The sequence below is a fragment of the Physeter macrocephalus genome, chromosome 2, assembly GCF_002837175.3.
Source record: "Physeter macrocephalus isolate SW-GA chromosome 2, ASM283717v5, whole genome shotgun sequence".
Classification (NCBI taxonomy): domain Eukaryota; kingdom Metazoa; phylum Chordata; class Mammalia; order Artiodactyla; family Physeteridae; genus Physeter; species Physeter macrocephalus.
Genome location: NC_041215.1, coordinates 127,314,238 through 127,333,372, shown reverse-complemented (window position 1 = coordinate 127,333,372; position 19,135 = coordinate 127,314,238). Strand labels below are relative to the sequence as shown.

At 42.0% G+C, this 19,135-nt stretch overlaps 1 protein-coding gene across 1 annotated transcript in view; it reads left to right on the top strand.

Annotated features, from left to right (window-relative positions):
• Nucleotides 1–16,684, top strand: part of IRS1 (insulin receptor substrate 1) — a 71,534-nt gene extending 54,850 nt beyond the window's left edge. Inside the window, exon 2 of the mRNA XM_007126998.4 lies at nucleotides 15,659–16,684. The gene's annotated coding sequence lies outside the window, so the exon portion shown is untranslated. The remainder of the gene's footprint in view (nucleotides 1–15,658) is intronic.
• Nucleotides 16,685–19,135: the final 2,451 nt, after the last annotated feature.

Genomic DNA, 19,135 nt, shown 5'->3' with positions numbered 1-19,135 from the left:
GCTGGGTAGAATGAATAAATTGTTCTGCTTTGGCTCAGTTGTCAGGGTCTGTGCCATGTGTTTTACAGTCACCATCTCTTTTAATCCTTGATACAGGCCAATGAGTTAGGCACTTTTAATGCCATTTTACCAGGAACTGCACCTCATTGAGGTTGATCAAGTGCCTGAGTCCCAGTAAGTGGCACTGGGGGAGCTAAGGTCTTACCACTGTGCGGTGCCCACATGGGTCCAACAGCGAGTGTCCTACAGGCAGTTTCACTTCCTGTTGTATCCCAGAGATCTTGGCGAAATGTGTTCTCACTCTCTGTCCCAACTGGGTAGGGTAACAACTCATGTGAATGGCACGGCGTGTGAATTGCGCTGCCCAGCCAGTGATTTCGGAATTAGCTCTTGGGAGTATCTCTGGCCACCTCATCATTTTCCTGCTGTTTCCTAAAGCCGTTAGAAATGTATGCTTGTCTTGCCTGGGCTTCTGTTCCAGACCCCAAAACTTGTACCTCCTGGTCAGAGCACAGGGTCCTGCCCAGTGGATGAAATTACCATCTAATAATGAAGGCCTTTGCACTCCTGTGAAACTTTATTGATGGGGAAATGGAATCTTGTAAACTGACTTCCTGATAAATCAGACCGATGGGCATGCTCTTGACTTGGGGCTGTTTGCCTTCCTTTAGAGATTGGGACCAGTTTGCTACCGCCTGTTGACCTGAATGGAAATTATTAACACCCACAGACTATCTTTTTTGTGCTTACTTTTCAGTCTTTTCCAAATTTTGATACCTTTAAGTCATGATGGCTTTGCTGCTTCCCCTGTTACTACCCAATGTGCTGCTTCCAGATCTTCCTCTGCACACATTGATGGTTCTGGGGTGAGATATCTGCATGTGGGGTCATCCTTGTTCTTAAGAAAGATTTTAGCGGATGAATTAATACTCATGGGAAGCATATTTTGATATCAGTACTTTTGATATTTCAAAGTTAAAGGTGCCGTAGATTGTTATAGTCATTGAATTATGTTGATTCTGCTCATTTATTTGAGATAAAATCTGAGTAGGCAATTTGGTGGCTTTTACCACCTGCGGGTCCCCTCAAATAATAAAGATGCAATGCTGGGAATTAACCTCTGATTTATGCCTTGTGGTTTATTTGATAAAAGACGGCAGAGGGCAGGATGCATACATTTCATCGAGTGGGGGGAATGCCCGTTTATTTTGGTTCTGTCGTCTGTGAGCTAACACACATGGCCCTTCTCAGTTCCTCTTGACCCAAACTGCCAGACATCAAAGTAATCAGCATTCATTTTTGAAAGAGATAGGAATGTATTGGGTCACAGTTTCCATCCCCCTTTTCCCAATCCAACAGTCTCAGTCTCCGATGGCCTGAACACTAGACAGGGTACGAACCCATCAATGTGGAGTCTCTTAAGGACGTCTACAATACCTCTTGTTATCTTCCCCAGTGTCCTCTCTGCAATCATCCAGATCCTCTGTGTTGTTCCAGGGCCCTGGAGGCGGAGCTTTCTTATTCTTCTCCACTTAACTCTTCTAGAACCTTTTCCACCTGGAAATTTTCCTTCGTGTTTCAATTCAAAGCTGTTTTTGCAATTGGAGCCCATTTACCCTATGGAGATGGAGAACAGATGGCTTACAGGGTATTCCTCCTTATAACTCCCCAGCTAAGCCCTCTTATTATTCTTTTCTATCAATTAAATGGTATGTTTTCTCTTTTAGGTTCTTTACTCCTTTGCTACTCAAAGTGTGGTCTCAGATCAGCAGCCCTGGCGTTACCTGGGAGCTGGTTAGAAGCGCAGAATCTTGGGTCCCACCTCAAACCTAGAGAGTCAAAATCTGCATTTTAACCAAATCTTCAGGAGACCCTAAGCACATTAAAGTGCGACAAGCACCACTTTATTTTATCTCTTCGTAATTTGGTTATTATTTTCTCTGTGCTTTTCTCTAGTGCGCCTTAACAGTGGAGGGCAAAGTCAGACATGGTATCAATACTACAAGAGTGGAAATATTTTTAGCAAGTGTGTGTCTATCTCAATTCCCATGACTATTTTGAACGGATGATGTTAAGATATTTAAATATTTTGAACTAGATGTTAAAATATTTTGAACTAAATTGGCGTGTAATCTTCATTTACAATAAATGTGTAGTCTTCAGAGACTTTGGGGGAGGTCCTTTTCTGCTGTGTCTTGACATCCAGGCACCTAAAGAAACGCCTCACTGTACTTGAGTGACTTGGCTGCCAGGAATCTTGCTTTGCACTTATACTGAATACCACCCTGTCTTCTTCTTCTACTGGGATCGTTTTTGTTTTTCGAAAGAGTTGGGCTCTTGAGATTTTAATGACTCATGGTTAGAAAGAGTGCTACTTTGGGGGTGGGGAAACTCCAAGTCTCACCCGCATGCTGCCACTAACCAGTTTCATGAGCTTGGGCAACTCATTTAATGATGATTTTAACTCTTATCTAACCACTCGATCAAGAAAGTCCTGATAATAGTAGGCCTGGGCTGCTTTGATTGTTCTGTTCCTATTAATCCATGAACCCTTCATACAGTGACTTGGTCTTGGAGTGGAAGTTGCCTATGGAAATAGGAATGGGGCATCTAAAACAAAAATTGGGATAATTGTCATCCAGATATGTATTTTGGTTAGTCATTGTATGAACCTCCTTACCACTTTGATAGAACTCTCAGGTGGGAAAAACTTGATAAGTTGATTTTTTTTTTAACTGAAGTATAGTTGATTTACAATATTGTTTTAGTTTCTGGTGTACAGCAAAGTGATTCAAATACATACATATATATATATATATATATACACACACATATATATATTCTTTTCCATTATGGTTTATTACAGGATGTTGAATATAGTTCCCTGTGCTATACAGTAGGACCTTGTTTATTTTATATATATAGTAGTATCTGCTAATCCCAGACTCCTAATTTATCCCCCCTTTTCCCTTTGGTAACCATAAATTTGTTTTCTATGTCTGTGAGCCTGTTTCTGTTTTGTAAATAAGTTCATTTGTATCATATTTTAGATTCCACATATAAGTGATATATTAGTTGAATTTTTGTTGAGTTTTCCTTCTGTTTCTTGGCTCTATCCCTGGAAGAAGTGCTACTAAACCACTAAATGGTCAAAGGCAGGGGCAGAAGGCCACCATGGGGAAGGGTCCCAGCTTATTTACTCATGTCCAATGGTTCTCAAGTCACCTTCCTATTGCCTTTCTCTAGCTGTGCATTAGGATGGGAAATTAGGAAGGATCTGGTTGCTCGCAAGGCTTGCACCGCCGTTGAAAGACTCTGGGAGAGCCTTTATTTCTACTGGAAGTTCTCTAGGGAGGCTCCAAGAAGAAGTGGTGTGTGATAAGTCAGTGGCTGTGTTTAGAGGCCCTGTTAGGAGCTGTGATGGTTGGGAGTGAGTAGAGCTGAGAGTGGGAAGACAGGAAGAAAGGAGCATCTCTGAAGACTGTCTTGGCCTGGACCTTGACCTAGTCACGTTCTTCCTTAACTTGTTAAGGAAAAAAAGCATGGAGAAACCAAGCAAACAGGTAGGCCATTGTCCATTGGTGACACAGTTTTACAGAAAAAATGTAAGGCAGTTTTTGAGCAGAATTAAGCAAAGCTCATCATAGAGCTGTTAATTAAGTGTTAATTATAGCCTGTCTCCGGTGGGTAGTAATATTGAAATTGTGTGGTTCGGTTTTATTTTGAAGGCATTTTTTCAGCGGCTCAGGCTACAGTCTAGAAAGAAGAGAAGCTGTTGTTTTCTTTGTGTACCTTAGGACCACAGCAGCTTCTGTGGCCTATATTGAAAGAGGATCTGTTCTTATCACCGTTACCTTAGGATTCATTCAGAAAAACTTCATATCTAACTACCTGGAAATCAACTTGTTCTCTCTGTTCATTGTCTAGATTTTAGGCTTTTGAACACTGTATCCTCTCATCGATGATGGTACAAGTGCAGTGCCCTGCACCACAACCCCCCACCCTGACCCTGCTATTTTTCTTCAAGTTTAAGTTTAGGGAAAACAGACCTAAAAGTGTCTTCCTGGGAACACATCTTATATTTAGAAATTCCAGTAGCTGTTTCTATCTCAGTCTTGTACTTTGACCATTTTTTTTTGTAATAAATCATCTTCCAAGGTGGGTATTTATTTCATCAAGTGAAAAAAAAACAAATGTGGGAAACAGTTCTGTGACTTAGGAGTAGCCTCCTAGAGAACAAAGTCAGTGGATTTATTTTAAAAAGTCAGCTAACCCTGGGGCTTCCCTGGTGGCGCAGTGGTTGAGAGTCCACCTGCCAATGCAGGGGACACGGGTTCGTGCCCCGGTCCAGGAGGATCCCACATGCCGTGGAGCAGCTAGGCCCGTGAGCCATGGCCGCTGAGCCTGCGCGTCCGGAGCCTGTGCTCCGCAACGGGAGAGGCCACAGCAGTGAGAGGCCCGCGTACCGCAAAAAAAAAAAAAAAGTCAACTAACTCTGGAACCGAGGGGACCTAGTCCTTAATTTGTTTGTTTGTTTGTTTGAACTCCCAGACATTTGCAGGGCAATGAGCGGGACTAATAGTGACAAGTAACATAAGGAAGCTGTCTTCTGGTTCACAGTGTCCTTCTCTTGTTATCTCATTGAGTTTTGCAAATGATCGTGAGGACAAGGTATTTTCTTCACTTTATTACATTGTGGAGGCAAAATGAGGTCCACTGCCTGGTCTAAGACCATACAGAAGGTCCTGGCTAAGCTGGGCAGAGATACAGAGCTGGGGGTGATCAGATGTATTTCCTTGTGGGGTTGATCTCTTTTCCGTGGTCAGAATATGGGGAGCAGCATCACACCCTGCTAGTCTTCCCCAAATTCTGGTGCTTTGGCCTCAGTAATCCTGATATTCTCCCCGCTTCAGTCAGTGTTTTGCATTGCATCCAGAAGGTTCCTGTTTTCTTTTGGAGCAGGGACATATGAAGACATGGGGCAGGACTGGCTAATCAGATTAACCAGCCATCTTCTAGTAAAAAGGTCGCGAGGGTGGGGGATGCAGTAGAGGTAACTTTCCATCAGTGGTAAATTGGGAGGCACCCACTGGGACTCTGAGGTCATGGCGTGGCAGTCAGCAATAAAGCAAGCCTCGGAACAGGAACACTTCTTCTCTCCTCCTCTTCCCGAGAACTGATGTGAACTCCAGGAACAGCTGACGAGCGTGTGCATGGCTTCCTCCATTTTCTCAGCTACAGGCAATAGCTCTGGAACATGGTTTCTCAGCCTCAGCACCACTGACATTTTGGGCCAGGTAATTCTTTGTTGTAGGCGGCCACCCTGTGCACCGTAGGATGTTTGGCCGTATTCCTAGCCTCTACCTACTGAATGCCAATAGCATCTCTCTCACCTTACCCCAGCCCCCGATGTGACAACCAAAAGTGTTTCCAGGCACTGCTAAGTGTCCATCGAAAGGAGAAATTATTCCCACCCCCTCAAACTGAGAACTATCGCTCTAGAGACTTTGTGGAATGCTTGGAGGCCAGAGGGTCTCTTTTACGAGAAGTGGGTTTAGCCCCACGAGCGCACTTCGGCTGAAGTCCCAATGACTCCTGCCTGGCACTCCAGTGGGCCTGGGGGTCGCCTTCACAGACCCCATTTACCTTGCTTGGGACTGTGACCCCTTCAGAGTCACTGATCAGGATTCTTCATAAGAGTTCCTTAGTTAAGAGTTGTCACCACCTCTTCATTAGGATTTTGGCCCAACTGTCCTCAGACTGCTTCTGGTTCATCCAGGCAGCTAGCTCAGTACTGCACTAACATGATGCGCTTAATTCAGCATGCTGGTAGGGAACTTTTTAGCAAATGCCATTTTCCAAGTCAAAGAGGACAAGGTCGAGATGTCAGATAATGGAGAAAAGAGGGAGGAACAGGGCACAGTGGAAGTGAGACTTGAAAGGTGAAAGCAAAGGACCAGGAGCTTGGGGTCAGTGGGTGAAACGTCGGCCCCTCTTCATCAACTGGAAGAATTTGCCTCCTTATCTGAGAGAAAAAAAGAAGTGTTTGCAGTTAGTTAGAAATCTGCACCATTGTCTGCTTCAAAGACCTTAGAGATGCGAGAGATGTATACATTATCAGTTATTTCAGATTATCTTTCCGATTTCTTCCCCTCCTTTTCCAGCTGCCAACGATTAGATGTGTGCATCTGGCAGCAATTTCAGTTTTTCGTCAAGTTACTCAGGCAGCATTGGCTGGCTGTGCCACTCTCCTGTTCGGTTCCTTCGGATGAGAGATTGGGGAAAAGAATTCGGAAACAAAAGCCGCCCGATTCCTTCCCCGACAATTAGAAACATGCTTTGGCACCTGGAGATCGTGCATTAGAACCTCACTGAACATCCATTTAAGCCTATTCATGAGAATTCTTCGTAAATTCTTTCCTGTAGCATTATAAGTCTTTCATTAGCCGACTTAGAAAGGGTGGGGGGACTTCAAGCTTCTAATTTCTTCCGGGAAAGCAACAGAAGAAGTGGCCTTTCCATGACATTTCTGTGGATGGCATTCACTAAGGAACTGCTCAAAGATCTGCTAACGCTCTCCGTCCCGACATTTAACTGGAGCTGTGCCCTTTGTAGGTAAGCAGGTCTTTGTCTAAAATCGTGTCACAGGGTCATATTTTTAGCTTTACTACTAGTACTTTTACGTTTTGTTCTGGCCTTGCCCCTGTACCCACCTCCTTTCTGAAATAACTTGGTCTCTCTTCCCAAGATGCATCCTAACCTTGGCTCTGCCTTTGGTCCTTGGCTGCCATCTGGCCTGTGGATTCACTGTTGTTTGCTCTTCCTACCAGGGCATTTTTGGCTGGTGTGTATTCAGGTATCCGCAGAGGATACGAGATCCAAGGATTTCTAGTTCTTCGTGACAGTGGTTCCAGTAAGATTTAATGATTGAGGGCTTATTATGTGTGAAACACAGTGACGAGACCTTTTCATGTATTATCTCATTGAACCTCGGCGATAACCCTATGGAATGGGCACCGTTAGCCCCATGTTACAGGTGAAAATATTGCTATTTAGGAGGGTTGGTAACTTTCCCAAAATTACAGAGAGAAGGGTAACGAGAGTAGAGATAATGTACATTGTCAGTCTTTTTTAAAATTTTAACTTGGAAATAAGTCCTGAGTTAAAAGTGATCAGTCTTTAAAAAGCATTAACAGCCATGTAATGGCCCTGTCTTCATTCTCAAAATAACCTGCCTGGAAGGGGTTTCCTAAATTACATTTTAGAATTCAGAATTGCTTACAGGTTACGCACGTATCACTCAGGTAGTGGCAACCCAAGGGAAACACATTTATTCTGTTACTTTATTGTAAGCAACAGGATGCTCATTTTTAAAGTAACCCAATTATTTTAGAACCTCTGGCCTTCTGTAGTCTAAGGTGGCTGGTACAGTTTTCCATCCTCCCTCACACTGACTTTTGTTTAATTATTGCTCTCATAGCCCAGAGATCTCTATGCCTTGCATGTCTTTAACAAGAATTCTTAAGGGACAACGAATGAGAATTGTGGGTTGAATACATTTGACATACGCTGCCATATACTTACATATTTATGATCTGTTTCAATTGGTTTCAGGGAGCCTTCTTTCATTATTTAGACTGCTTAAGAAAAAAAGGAAAAAAAAGGGGGGAGCTGGTGGGACAGCTCACTTAACTTCAAAGAATCCCAGATGAAATTCTTCCCAACATTCCCCCTTGGTATACTCAAAGCAAGAAGGAAGACAAAGGCTAAAACCTTTTTGTTTGTGATTTATGCTGATGCGTTTAAGGAGATGTTCATTAGTGGTGTGTAGTAGGGAAAGTTTTCTTCTGAGCTTGACCTTATGAACAGCCGGGAATGGCCCTGTCCTGTGTTACGCCAGTTTAATGACCAAAACACCTACAGGAAGGAGATCAGGGCCACATGGCTGAGGTACCTCGTGGTTCCTTTGAAAGATGCTTGTTCCGTTCAGTACATTTTACTTGCATTACCAAGTTCTTCCATAAAGTCAACCACAGCCCGTATCATCAGGGACTCCAACTAAAACTTGCAGTAAGTAGGAAATAGATTAAACACGGGTTTTCCCTTTTCTCCGGCTGCCGAAAGTGATGTCAGTGGCGTTAATGATCCTTGCCTCTGCCCTCTGCAGACGTAGGACTGTCTGTGGGAACACTTGTTCTGTGCTCTGGTTCGGGCTGTTACAGAAAAGCTGACGACGGTAGATGAGAAACAATTGAGCAGCCGGACAATTACTCGAAGGTAAAGTCAGGCACTTGCTTCCTTCAGTTTATGAGATGACTCCGGGGAGTGGGCAAAGAATGCAACCTCTATGAAGTATTTAACAGAAAAAGTAAAGGCAAGGGAACTAGGTCTGCTTGCTTTTCCTTTTGCCTAGTTACGGAAACGGTATTGCAAACACCATGTTGTAAACGAAGCCGTGATTTTCATTTAAGTCTACTAGTTTGTTATCAGAGCCAGACAAACAAAACCTACGTCCTGTATTTCTGATCATCATCAAAAAACAAAAAAACAAAAAAACAACATTGTGAAATTACAATATAAACCACAGAGCTGGGCTGGTACTTCCTGGGAGGCAGGAATAAACTGCAGAATTAGCTCCCACGAAGGCAGGAGAAAGAGCGACTTTTATGACTTGTCTCCTCAGCTAGGGAAGATGATGTCCTGTTATTTTCATGTCTTCAAGCGACAGGTTTATTTTGGTTGAGCTCTGTTAAAATGAAAGCTTCCTGTCTCCCAGCACATGTGGTCTGACGTGAAATGTTAGAGGGATTGTTTTTCTGAGTTCCTCTACCTTGACGATCACGTATGTGGGGACTTGTTAGAAGGTTGGCAGAAGAGAGATCTGAGACATTTGGATTTACATGTTGGCGGGAGACCGTTATGGTATTGACCCCCACTTGCTTTATCTTTTCATTACCTTTTGCTTTAGCAGCATGCTCTGTCTTTACTAAAAAGAATAGGCACTAACTGAAGTGTATATTCTTTGGCTTAAAAGATTTCTGAATGTTTATTCAGATTTCCTTACTCGATCGTTGACGGAATACTTTTCATTGTTGAGAACCATATGTTGTTGTTGTTTAAATCTATCTTCTCCGTAAATCCCTAACTCTCTGGAAGAGTTTCCAGACCCTCCCCCGTCTGCCCTGTGTTGTCGGGGAAGGAGAAATCCACGGCGCTGACAGCCTTCCCCACGCTGGACCACATCGGGAGCCCACAGGCGTGACGGTCGGCTCCTTGGGCCCTCCCTCTCTTCTTTCCTTTGCGTAATATGTGTGCCTGTCTTCATTGGTGGTCTCCTGAAGTCACCAGCCCTGCCAGAAGGTCTTTCCCTGGGACAAAAGGGGAACTGGAGCGAGATGGCCTCTCACATGTTGGCAACTCTCCCCGAATATCCTTCCTTGGCAACTCTGCGCTCTGGAAGGGCTGGCCAGCAACCTTGTTATTTTCACCAGCCCTCCCCCATGTGACTCGCACCAGGCAAAACTGCTATTTAAGCAGCTCCATTAAAAAGCCCTGGCTTGGCCGGTCGGTTACCCTTTGCCATTTAAGACCATGAAACCAATTCTTTTCCAGCTCAATTCTGGCCTAAGATGTTGGTTTCCTTCCTTTAGCTAAAACGGCTTTCTCCTTTCAACATAAAGCAGCAAACATCTTTGGGTCTTACCTCTAACTTGACTTCTTTAGTTCAATCCTAACTTGATTTTTTTTCTTTTTTCTTTTTGGTGATTATGGTCTGAAGGCTTTAAAACAGAAGGCTTTTTCACTACTTAGATCTGTCCTTTCCCAAAGTCTCAGCTTGCCCCCATACCTCCCAGCCATACCTTGTGAAGAGCAGAGAAATGTTCCCCTTGGCCCAAACTTCAAGCTCTCTGGTTTTAACGTTCTTTTCTTTGGGTGATTACCGTAGCTAACAGAGCTGGGCTGGTAATGCTGCTTCCTCCCTAGATGCTACCATCAAACCCACATGGTAGAACCCAAGCTCTAAGTCAGGAAATTCCTTTCATAAGGGGTTTCACGTTCTGTCAGATGGATCCATGCTTTCGTTGATCTATCGGAGATTACATGGTGGATGGTAAAATAAGGAACACCTTCACACTACCAGGACTATAAATGTATTTGATACTGATGATTTAAAAAAAAATTACTGGGCCTGTTTTTCAGATTTCAGGTACGCTTAAAAACAGAGTACTTTTGCAGTGTGTTATAAGGTGTTATAGGTAAGCATTCTGGAAGACTTGATCAGCTCTAAATTAGCGGTACCATGAATTAACTACATTAGCATCAATGAGGAAGCTGAGGAAATGAACTGTGGTCATGGTTAGCGGTACGCAGTTGAATATAATTGTGCGAAATAAGAAATCAACAGACCTGGGAAGACAGGATGTAGGAAGATGTCACAGGTGCTGTGTTCAGCATCCTGCAAGGTACAGAGCTCCCTACCGACCTCTCTGCTGTCACATCCCTTCCACCTTTTTTCTCCCTCTGATCCCAGCCAAAGGTAACCTTTTTCTCCTCTGAGAGTAGTCTCCCCCAACCCTCCTCCTGGTTCTTCTGAATACTTTGCCTGTGCCGTTCCCTTAAGGACTTAGGCTTTTGGAAACCAAACCCAGGAAGCCAGAGGGGTTTTTTCCTGCTTTCAAATTGTCATACTTCTCCCCCATACACAATGAATTGGGAGGATGGGAAAGGGTAGAATACCAAGAAGGTTTAAAATGTTGGTTAACATTTTATCTTCTCATCACAGATTTTTCAGAATGGGAAAGACCTAAATGTGATTAAAACATTATTTCCTCGCTACTTAAAATATTTTTGACATTAAATATGGAATATTAAAAGTTCAAATCCTTTAAGTAAATAATGAAATCAGAGCCATAGCTGAATAGTGGTTTTCCTCGGGTGACAGGAATTATAATGTTTATAATGAATTATATGTTTATTCCTTCTTTACATTTACTGTCTCATAAATTTTCTATATTACGCTCAAGATTTTTTTTTTTAAGTCACAGCTGTTTATGTTAAGGGAAAGAGAAATGTGCAGTTTTGACACATTTCTTCAAGTGGAGGAATTTATTTATATGACATTTTCTAGTTGAATCTACAGTATAAGATCTCAAACAATGATCTCCATTGAAGAGAAGTCATTACTATAGTTACTTTTTTTTTTCAAGCATAGCTGGATAAGGGAGAGTTTCTTTCTGGCTACATTTTAGTACATGACAACAGCCAAGCAACTTACAATATTCTACTCCCGTCTCCTTAGTAAGAGCAGAAACCGCTAGTAATGTTCTAACCAGGTAGTGTAACTATGTTGCGCTTAACTCAACAAATTGACAGGAAGTTTCAAGGCATTTAAATACAAGATAAAAAACTTTTAGCCGATGGGTTTGACTAGAAATGCATTGCTGAAAGGGTGTGGCTCCTTCTCTTGTACTTATGGCATAACCTTATGCTGTTTTCAGCTGCTTACTCAGTGGAGACTAATCAGTAGGCTGAGATAGTGTGAAAGGAAGCGGAAGCTTTATTTGTTTTTCAGCTCTAGCCGGCATAGTTTAAGTGGGTGGAATCCAGAAGATGTAAATTCCTACTGGATACAATAATGCAATAATCCATAGGTCTCAAGCAGCATTGCCCAAGTGTTGACTTATTTGATAATGCTTTAAAAATTACATTTTTCATTAGTGGCGACAGGATTAGGTGGGTTTTATCCTGTGAGAAGACACATGCGGACCGTAGATGCTGATGTGGTGATGAAACTTTGTCAAAATGTAATTTCCTGCTACTAAATCTTGTGACAGGTGCATCGTATTTCTGGGTTCAGAAGTTATTCCCCAGCGATGTAACTAGAGAGAAAGTATAACAGGAGCATCACCATTTGATATTTGCACAGCTCTTCTCCAAGGATATGTTTTGCTTTCTCCGTTTCCAGTTTATGAGAGCTACAGATGAGTTTTTGTAAAACATCGTAGCAATATTTGCCTCATATGGTTGGTTGTGAGTCGATTGGAGTTGTATATATAAAGTGCATTAGACACACATTATCCATGTCTCCTTTTTCAGCACATGTGTTACAGCCTTTATCATTGTATTTTTTTTTATTTTGTCACTCAGCAGATGTTTATTGCATTTAATGACTGTGGGAGGCTAGTATTGCTTTTTTTTTTTTTTTACATATTCCCGAGTTACAAAGATGTATGAATATAAATTATATGGCATGCGAACAAATATACACGGTTGCCCTTCTTCAAGTAAGTTGCTTTATTCAAGCGCAGCCCTTCTTGATTGCAAATGTGTAGAGGCAGGCATATAGACAGATGAACTGAAGTCCCATGAGGCGTCTGCTAAGGCCTGTGTGTAATGTTAGGAGAGTTCCTTTCCGACAAAACTCATTACAGCAATGGTAAACAGGTATGGTTTTGGAACTTTAGTTTTCGGAGTTCTTTGGCTTTCGATAATACCTCGCTGGGAACCATTATCCAGCTTAATCAGCTCTTTTACTCACCATATTTGGCTCTCAAAGCTTTTTGGCTGTCTCCAAAGATCAAATGTGCCCTCAGACGGCCAAACTGGCTGCTATAGAGACCATTCAAAAGAATACGCCCAAGGCTGCGAAGGCAGTTGCAAGAAAGAAACGGGACTTGAAGAAGGCATTCCAAAAATGCTTCGCACAGGGAGATCACCTCTGTGCTTTGTGACCACCGAGAGGGGTGGGATAGGGAGGGTGGGAGGGAGGGAGACGCAAGAGGGAAGAGATATGGGAACCTATGTATATGTATAACTGATTCACTTTGTTGTAAAGGAGAAACTAACACACTATTGTAAAACAGTTATACTCCAATAAAGATGTTAAAAAAAAAAAAATGCTTCGAACAGTGGCTGCAAGATTGGAATAAGTATGCAGACCCCAAGGTGGCTGCAGGAGGGAAGAGTCCTCACTGAGGATGTCTGTTAAAAATCTTTGTTGTTTACTCAGTAGCTAAACTTTCACGTACAGACACAGACACACACACACACGCACACCCTTGCACAAAGATAAACAGTTGTGAACTTCGGACTCTCTCTTTAAATTTTTCCAGGCCTCTCATCTGTTTGTAGCTTCTGTTCCCATTTCCTCTATGTCAGCCTTGCCTACCACTTTCCCACTTTAATTTTTTTCTAGACTCCTAAGTTGATGGTGCTGGTAGGTAGCATTAGTGGCTGAGACATACGTTGATCAGGATTTACGATAAAGGCTTTGAAAAGTAGTATGGCGAGATTTGGGAGTGGAAGGTATATGAAGGAATTGTTATATCCTTTTATTTCCTGCTCTTTGTACATACTACCTGTGGGAAATTACAAGGATGCTTTCCAAGTGGCCCAAAGCAATAGATTTCAGCATCTGGCGAAGCCATATTTTTTTTTTCTCTCCTCGACGGGCCCCCGATCTCTGCCCTTCTGCATCCATGCAGGTTGGCGCATGTGATGACACGACTGGATATAGTTTGTTCCTGTGCTAAGCTGTTCATTCAGCTGATCTGGATGAGAGCCAGATGTAAAATGAAAAGCACATTGTGCACCCTTAACTTTTCCATTTTACAAAAATGGGCAATTTGTTTGTCTCAAGCCTTTGTAATAAAGTATGGCCTTCCTACTTAATTTTAGGCCCGGATGTATGAAGCTGTGTTAAGCTGTATGTAGATATCCTGGTAGGAACATTTTGGTAGATTGCAGTATGAATTCAGGAGAAACTTGAAAGTAAGTAAGATCTCTGGGGTTTTTGAAAGGCCAGGTTTTCTTTCACTTGTAGCTTTCACAGTAAATCCTGTTTCTCTGGCAATTAAAGAGATAAGCCTGGAGTGCTTTTTTTGTTTGTTTTTTTTTTACCTTGGTGTCTCCATGTCAAGGCTTTGTTTGTAAGTAGAAAAATAGACTTTCTTTGTCATTTAGGGGGCGGAGTTAAGACTGTGAAATGAACAGAAATCGCCTGGTAAAACTGAGTCCTCATCTGGTAAATTTCAACTTCCCTGACAGCCGTTCTGTAGATGGTGAATGCTGGCTGGTCCCAGCTCTCCTTCAAAGAGGAGAGGCAGAGAAAAGAAAAAGTTACCTTGGTCAACGTTTACCTCGTGCGGATTTTCTAGTCTCTAGCTGTCCTTGTGGCTGACCTGGATCATTACTGCTTGCGTGTCGATCATATCACAAAGCATGTCCTTGTGGTCCCTTCACTTATTTAAAGACATCTTGGCCTGTCCTTCAAGGTTCCTCACCACCCACCCCAACCTGCATTTGTGGACGTCACTCCTCCTACCCCTTTGCAGATACCTTGTGCTCCGACAAAACCACATCCCTCACTTGGCCTGTCCAGGGCTGGGCTCTCATCCCACTGGGCCTCGTTTTGTCCTGTGCCCCCAGTGGGAAGTGTGCCTTGTCCCTTTCATTCGTTCTGCTCATATTTAGTGAGTTCCTGCTATGTACCAGCCCTTGTGCTGGGCTCTGGAGATGCAACACTGAAACACCATCCCTGTTTCCACATCCCCAGACTATTGCATTTCTGCCAAACCAAGCCAAGTGTGTCAACGAGGTGCTTCCTTTGCTCTCCTAGCTACAAGTGTTCTTCCCACCTCCATACCTCCAGAGCTTTTTGCTTATGTGCAGCTGTCATGGTATTCACCCCGTTTCTACTTTGCATTCCGTCTGTCTGTGAGTGAAGCTCACCTTCCTTGCTAGAATTTCTAGAAGCAGAGCCTGTAGCAGAATTCACCTTTGTATTCTCCATAGTACTTAATACAACCATTTACTCATTCAACGGGTATATTGATTAGCTACTCTGTGCCATCTACTGCTCAGAACATTCTATAAATATTGATGTTTATAGATACCTTTTGGATGCACGAAAAATAGGGACCTCAGAAGGATTATCTAATGTCAAGACTTGAGAGCAAAAGAGGCTTTATGAGGTTGAAAAGATGTCTCCTCTCTGGAGGGGAATGGGTAACAACACCCCTTGAGGTTTGACTTTTTAAAATGCAGAGAAGAAATGTTGTATTTCTCCCAGAATAACTTATTTCTGTTAGACCTAAATCGGAACCCCTTTCTTTAGTTAATGATTAACTAGGTCTCTTTTGCTTGGATCTCCTTTTGCATCTAAAATTCTCCTGTCAACCAATGTCAGGTTAAAAACCGATTTCAGATTTTGTAATGTTAAGCCCTGCAACTTCAAATTCTAAAATCTGTAGTTGACTTTTAACCAAAAGAAGATTAAGCCTAGCCTGACTGTAACCTGCTTACCATATTTTGCAGCTGGTTTACACAAAAGCTGCAGTGGACATTTTTGTTTTGATCGTAAGAACATCAAAGTGTTTTGTATTTTTGTATTGCTAAACTTCTGAAACCTCCAAATCACATCGATTGGTTTACTGACTTAATATTGACTATTTTGAGTTTGTGATTGCTTTAGACTCTTCCATTTTGAAAGAAAGAAGTTATGTACAGTTTGTTGATTGTACTGAAGTACTCAGTACTGCTTGTGCCTGTAGCTTCAGTTTATCTGATGCTGCCTGTTTTAAAAGAAGAACCCTAAAAAGCTATCAAACGTGCGTTTTGAGATGCCCGTGGTGACGAATTCTTTCGTTTTCCTTTTCAGAATGAAGACCTAAATGACCTCAGCAAATCCTCCTCTAACTCATGGGTACCCAGACTCTAAATATTTCATGATTCACAACCAGGACCTCACATCTTCCTCCTCAGTAGATGGTACGATGCACCCATTTCAGTTTGTTTACTTTACACAATCCTCAGGAGTTTGTTGACTGAACTGCACGTTCTATATCGTGCCAAGAAAAAAGCACTGTGACACCAGAACAATGAGTCTGCATAAACTTCATCTTCAACCTTAAGGACTTAGCTGGCCACATGAGCTGATGTGCCCCCCACCGTGCCACAAGAGAATGGGTTTACGCTCATTGCATTTACAAGACACATTTCATCTGCTGCTGAAACCGTGTACGAGAGAGCATCATTGTAAATTATTTCATACGGAACTGTTTGCTTTGGGTGGAGAGAGTATTAAATATTTAACATAGGTTTTTGATTTATAAGTGTAATTTTTTTAATTAAAATGTAACTTTTCTTACAGCACATCTTTTTTTGGGATGTGGAACTGAGGTATACAATGTTCTGTTGTAAAGAGTGGAGCAAATGCTTAAAACAAGGCTAACAAGAGTAGAATAGGGTACGATCCTTGTTTTAAGATTGTAATTCAGAAAAGTAATATAATAAGAAGCATAGCGCCATAGATGGTTCTCAGTTGTATAGTTCTATTTGCTGATACTATCTCTTGTAATATAGCCCTGATGAGCTGAGATCCTTACAAGAATTGATCTTAATTTTGTATTTTTTTTTTTCTGTAAGGCAATAGGCCATATTAATTAAACTGAAGAAGGATATATTCTACTGGGTATTTTCAAGTGTCAGCTTAAAATTGGCAATTGAATGGAAGCAAAATTACAAGAAAAGGCAATCAGTGTCTTCCATTGTATATACTGTAAAGAGGAGGCGACATGGGTGATCCCTTCGAATCAAAAGCTCTCTTTGGAATGAACAATGTGGGTGTTTGTAAATTCTGGAAATTTCTTTCTATTCATAATAAACTAGAGACTGTTGATCTTTTCTTCTCCCCTCCCCCACTTCTGTAAGCTTCCTGTTCCATTGCCACCATTTTTTTTTCCGTTGCACACGTTAGGATCTTTCATTTCCTGCACTGTCTCTAGAAAGATGTAAGACAAGTGAATACTTGTCTTTCATTTCTAACCAGAAATTAAAATTCCAGAACGTGTTTTTTTTTTTTTATCATGACCAGGGCTACATGTCACTTTCCTTAAGACTCTTATCTCATATTTTCTGAGAATGTCCAGTGTTACATTATTTAACTGAATGTAATTTGGTCCGTTTGCCCTGGTGGCTACTGGCCTATGCGTGATTAGTTAATAAAACCCAGGGCACAGAGAGCACATCAAAGCATAATGACCTGCTATGGAAACATCTAACCAGCAGTGAAAATGTTAATCCTTTTCTTGTTTGGAAAGTACACACATCTTGGAATTTTTCCTGGTGAAAAAGAAATGGCAATGGACGTACTTCAAGAAATTGCCTACAGAGTTTTGAATCTTTGACCAGGAAACTTCCTAAAGGTTCAGTGAATTAAGGCTAGTATCAGACTCCCCCGGAGTCCATGTAAACTCTCCATCAGGAAGTCCCAGCCCTGCTATTTAGAGGAGCAACATTTTCTTTCACTGAGGGTTGATCTCCCTGCGTGGGAGAGGGGCTGCCAGGAAGGGGCCAGGCTGGGGGGCCATTGCAGTGGCTGCTCATCAATGGGTCAGGTACCCCCTGCTCTACTCAAAAGGGAGTGGAGATCAATGGAACCCCTCACCCTGCTGAGGCCTGTGTGACTGTTAACTCAGCCGGATGGCATGTACCTCACAGACTCGTGTACAATGTTCATTGTTGCAGATTCTAATCGTTTGCATGCTCATCAATTTCTAAGATAAATAGGTCTGTAGTCATAAGAATCCATTGTTTTCAAGGAACTTACTGAATGACATCATTTCCTATTAGGAGAGAACACTACCGATTTTCAAAATTTGATATGAAAGGTTTTTTTTGTTTTTTTTTTTTTTTTACTCTTTATGAAAAAGACTTTCTTAGTCAGACTTTCATTTTTCAAGTGTTTTGACTCATACTCTTGCTTGTGTAGGAAGGAGACAAGCTGTCCACTCTCTTCCGTTGAAGACAAATAATTAAAGAGAAATCAGTGAACAAAGTCAGCCCCACCCATTTTCCTGTAAAGGTAGTTATTATTTCTCAAGGAACCTAAACTTTGAATATGTATTAGCAAGATACCTCTGCATGTGGGGTTATCAGCATACTCTGGGTGAGAGCAAGAAATGAACCAGACTGGAAAAAGCCATCTCTTGGTTTCTGTTTCACCGACGTTTTGTTGAGTCAAACAGTATCAAGGTAGGCATTCTTATTTAAGCTGCTTCTAGTGGTCCCCGAGCTGGGTTTTCTGGTGGTATCAAACTTCACTCATTTAAAACTGGAAGTTGCTGGTATTTAAGGCAGAAACTCTTGCTCTGTCCACATGAGGGGTTGACCTTTAGCTGCGAAGTCCTTATGTTCTGTTCCTATTCAGGAGACTTGGCTTTTATCCATTTCAAAGTATTTGTAGGCCAGCCAAAGGCTTACATTAATGGGACTTCTAGTGGCCTCTGGTTAACCTGTAAGTTAGTGGCTTTTCTTCCTGAGACCAACCTTTTACAGTGTTCTTTCTTAGAGACTTAGGCAGAGTTTTTAAATTCTCCTTTGTGGAAAGAACAAATATGTTCCATGACTTTGATGATATCTTTATTCTGAGCAAAAGGAAATAAAAGTCCTAGAACCAGCTAAAAGTGAAGAGACTCCATTAATGATCAACCACCTGAGTCAATAATGACAATTCAGTACTGATGTTACATTTGTGGCTGTTTCTTGCTAACTTTCAAAGGTCAGGGACTCTCTTGACTCATCTACGTTGACTGCAAAAATGGATTTTCTAAACATCATCTAGCCAGAAGTAGAGATTTTTAACTTTTCTTTCGCTGACACTTGCCTCCTAGCTGTCTTTTAAATCTGAGACGTTTAAAGTATTAAACAGCTTTACTAAACTGTAAGAAACAGTATTTGACAATACCGAGGCCCTGTTTTGTTCAATCTTGCATCCTGAATGCAATACGCCTTGTAGTTGAAAACTTTCATTTTTACTCACTGCAGATGGTTTCAAAATGGGGGAGGGGAGCTCATCATCCACTGATAACAGAGCCACGAAAAATGAGATTAATGTGCAATGTTCCAACTGCTTTGTCAGGGCTCTGTAGGTCACTCCGTCACACGAGGAGGCATGGAAACCAGAAACACTGCAGGAATTAAGACCTTGACTGGGGAGAGACAGGACCCTCTGGAAGGCATGGGAAGGAGAATGGATAGAGACCAGATAGAAACTTGCTCCTCTGCAAGGACTTGACAGGGGAGTAAGTGTTCCTAGGACCTCATGTATGTTAGTTGCAGTATGAATGCTGCCTTT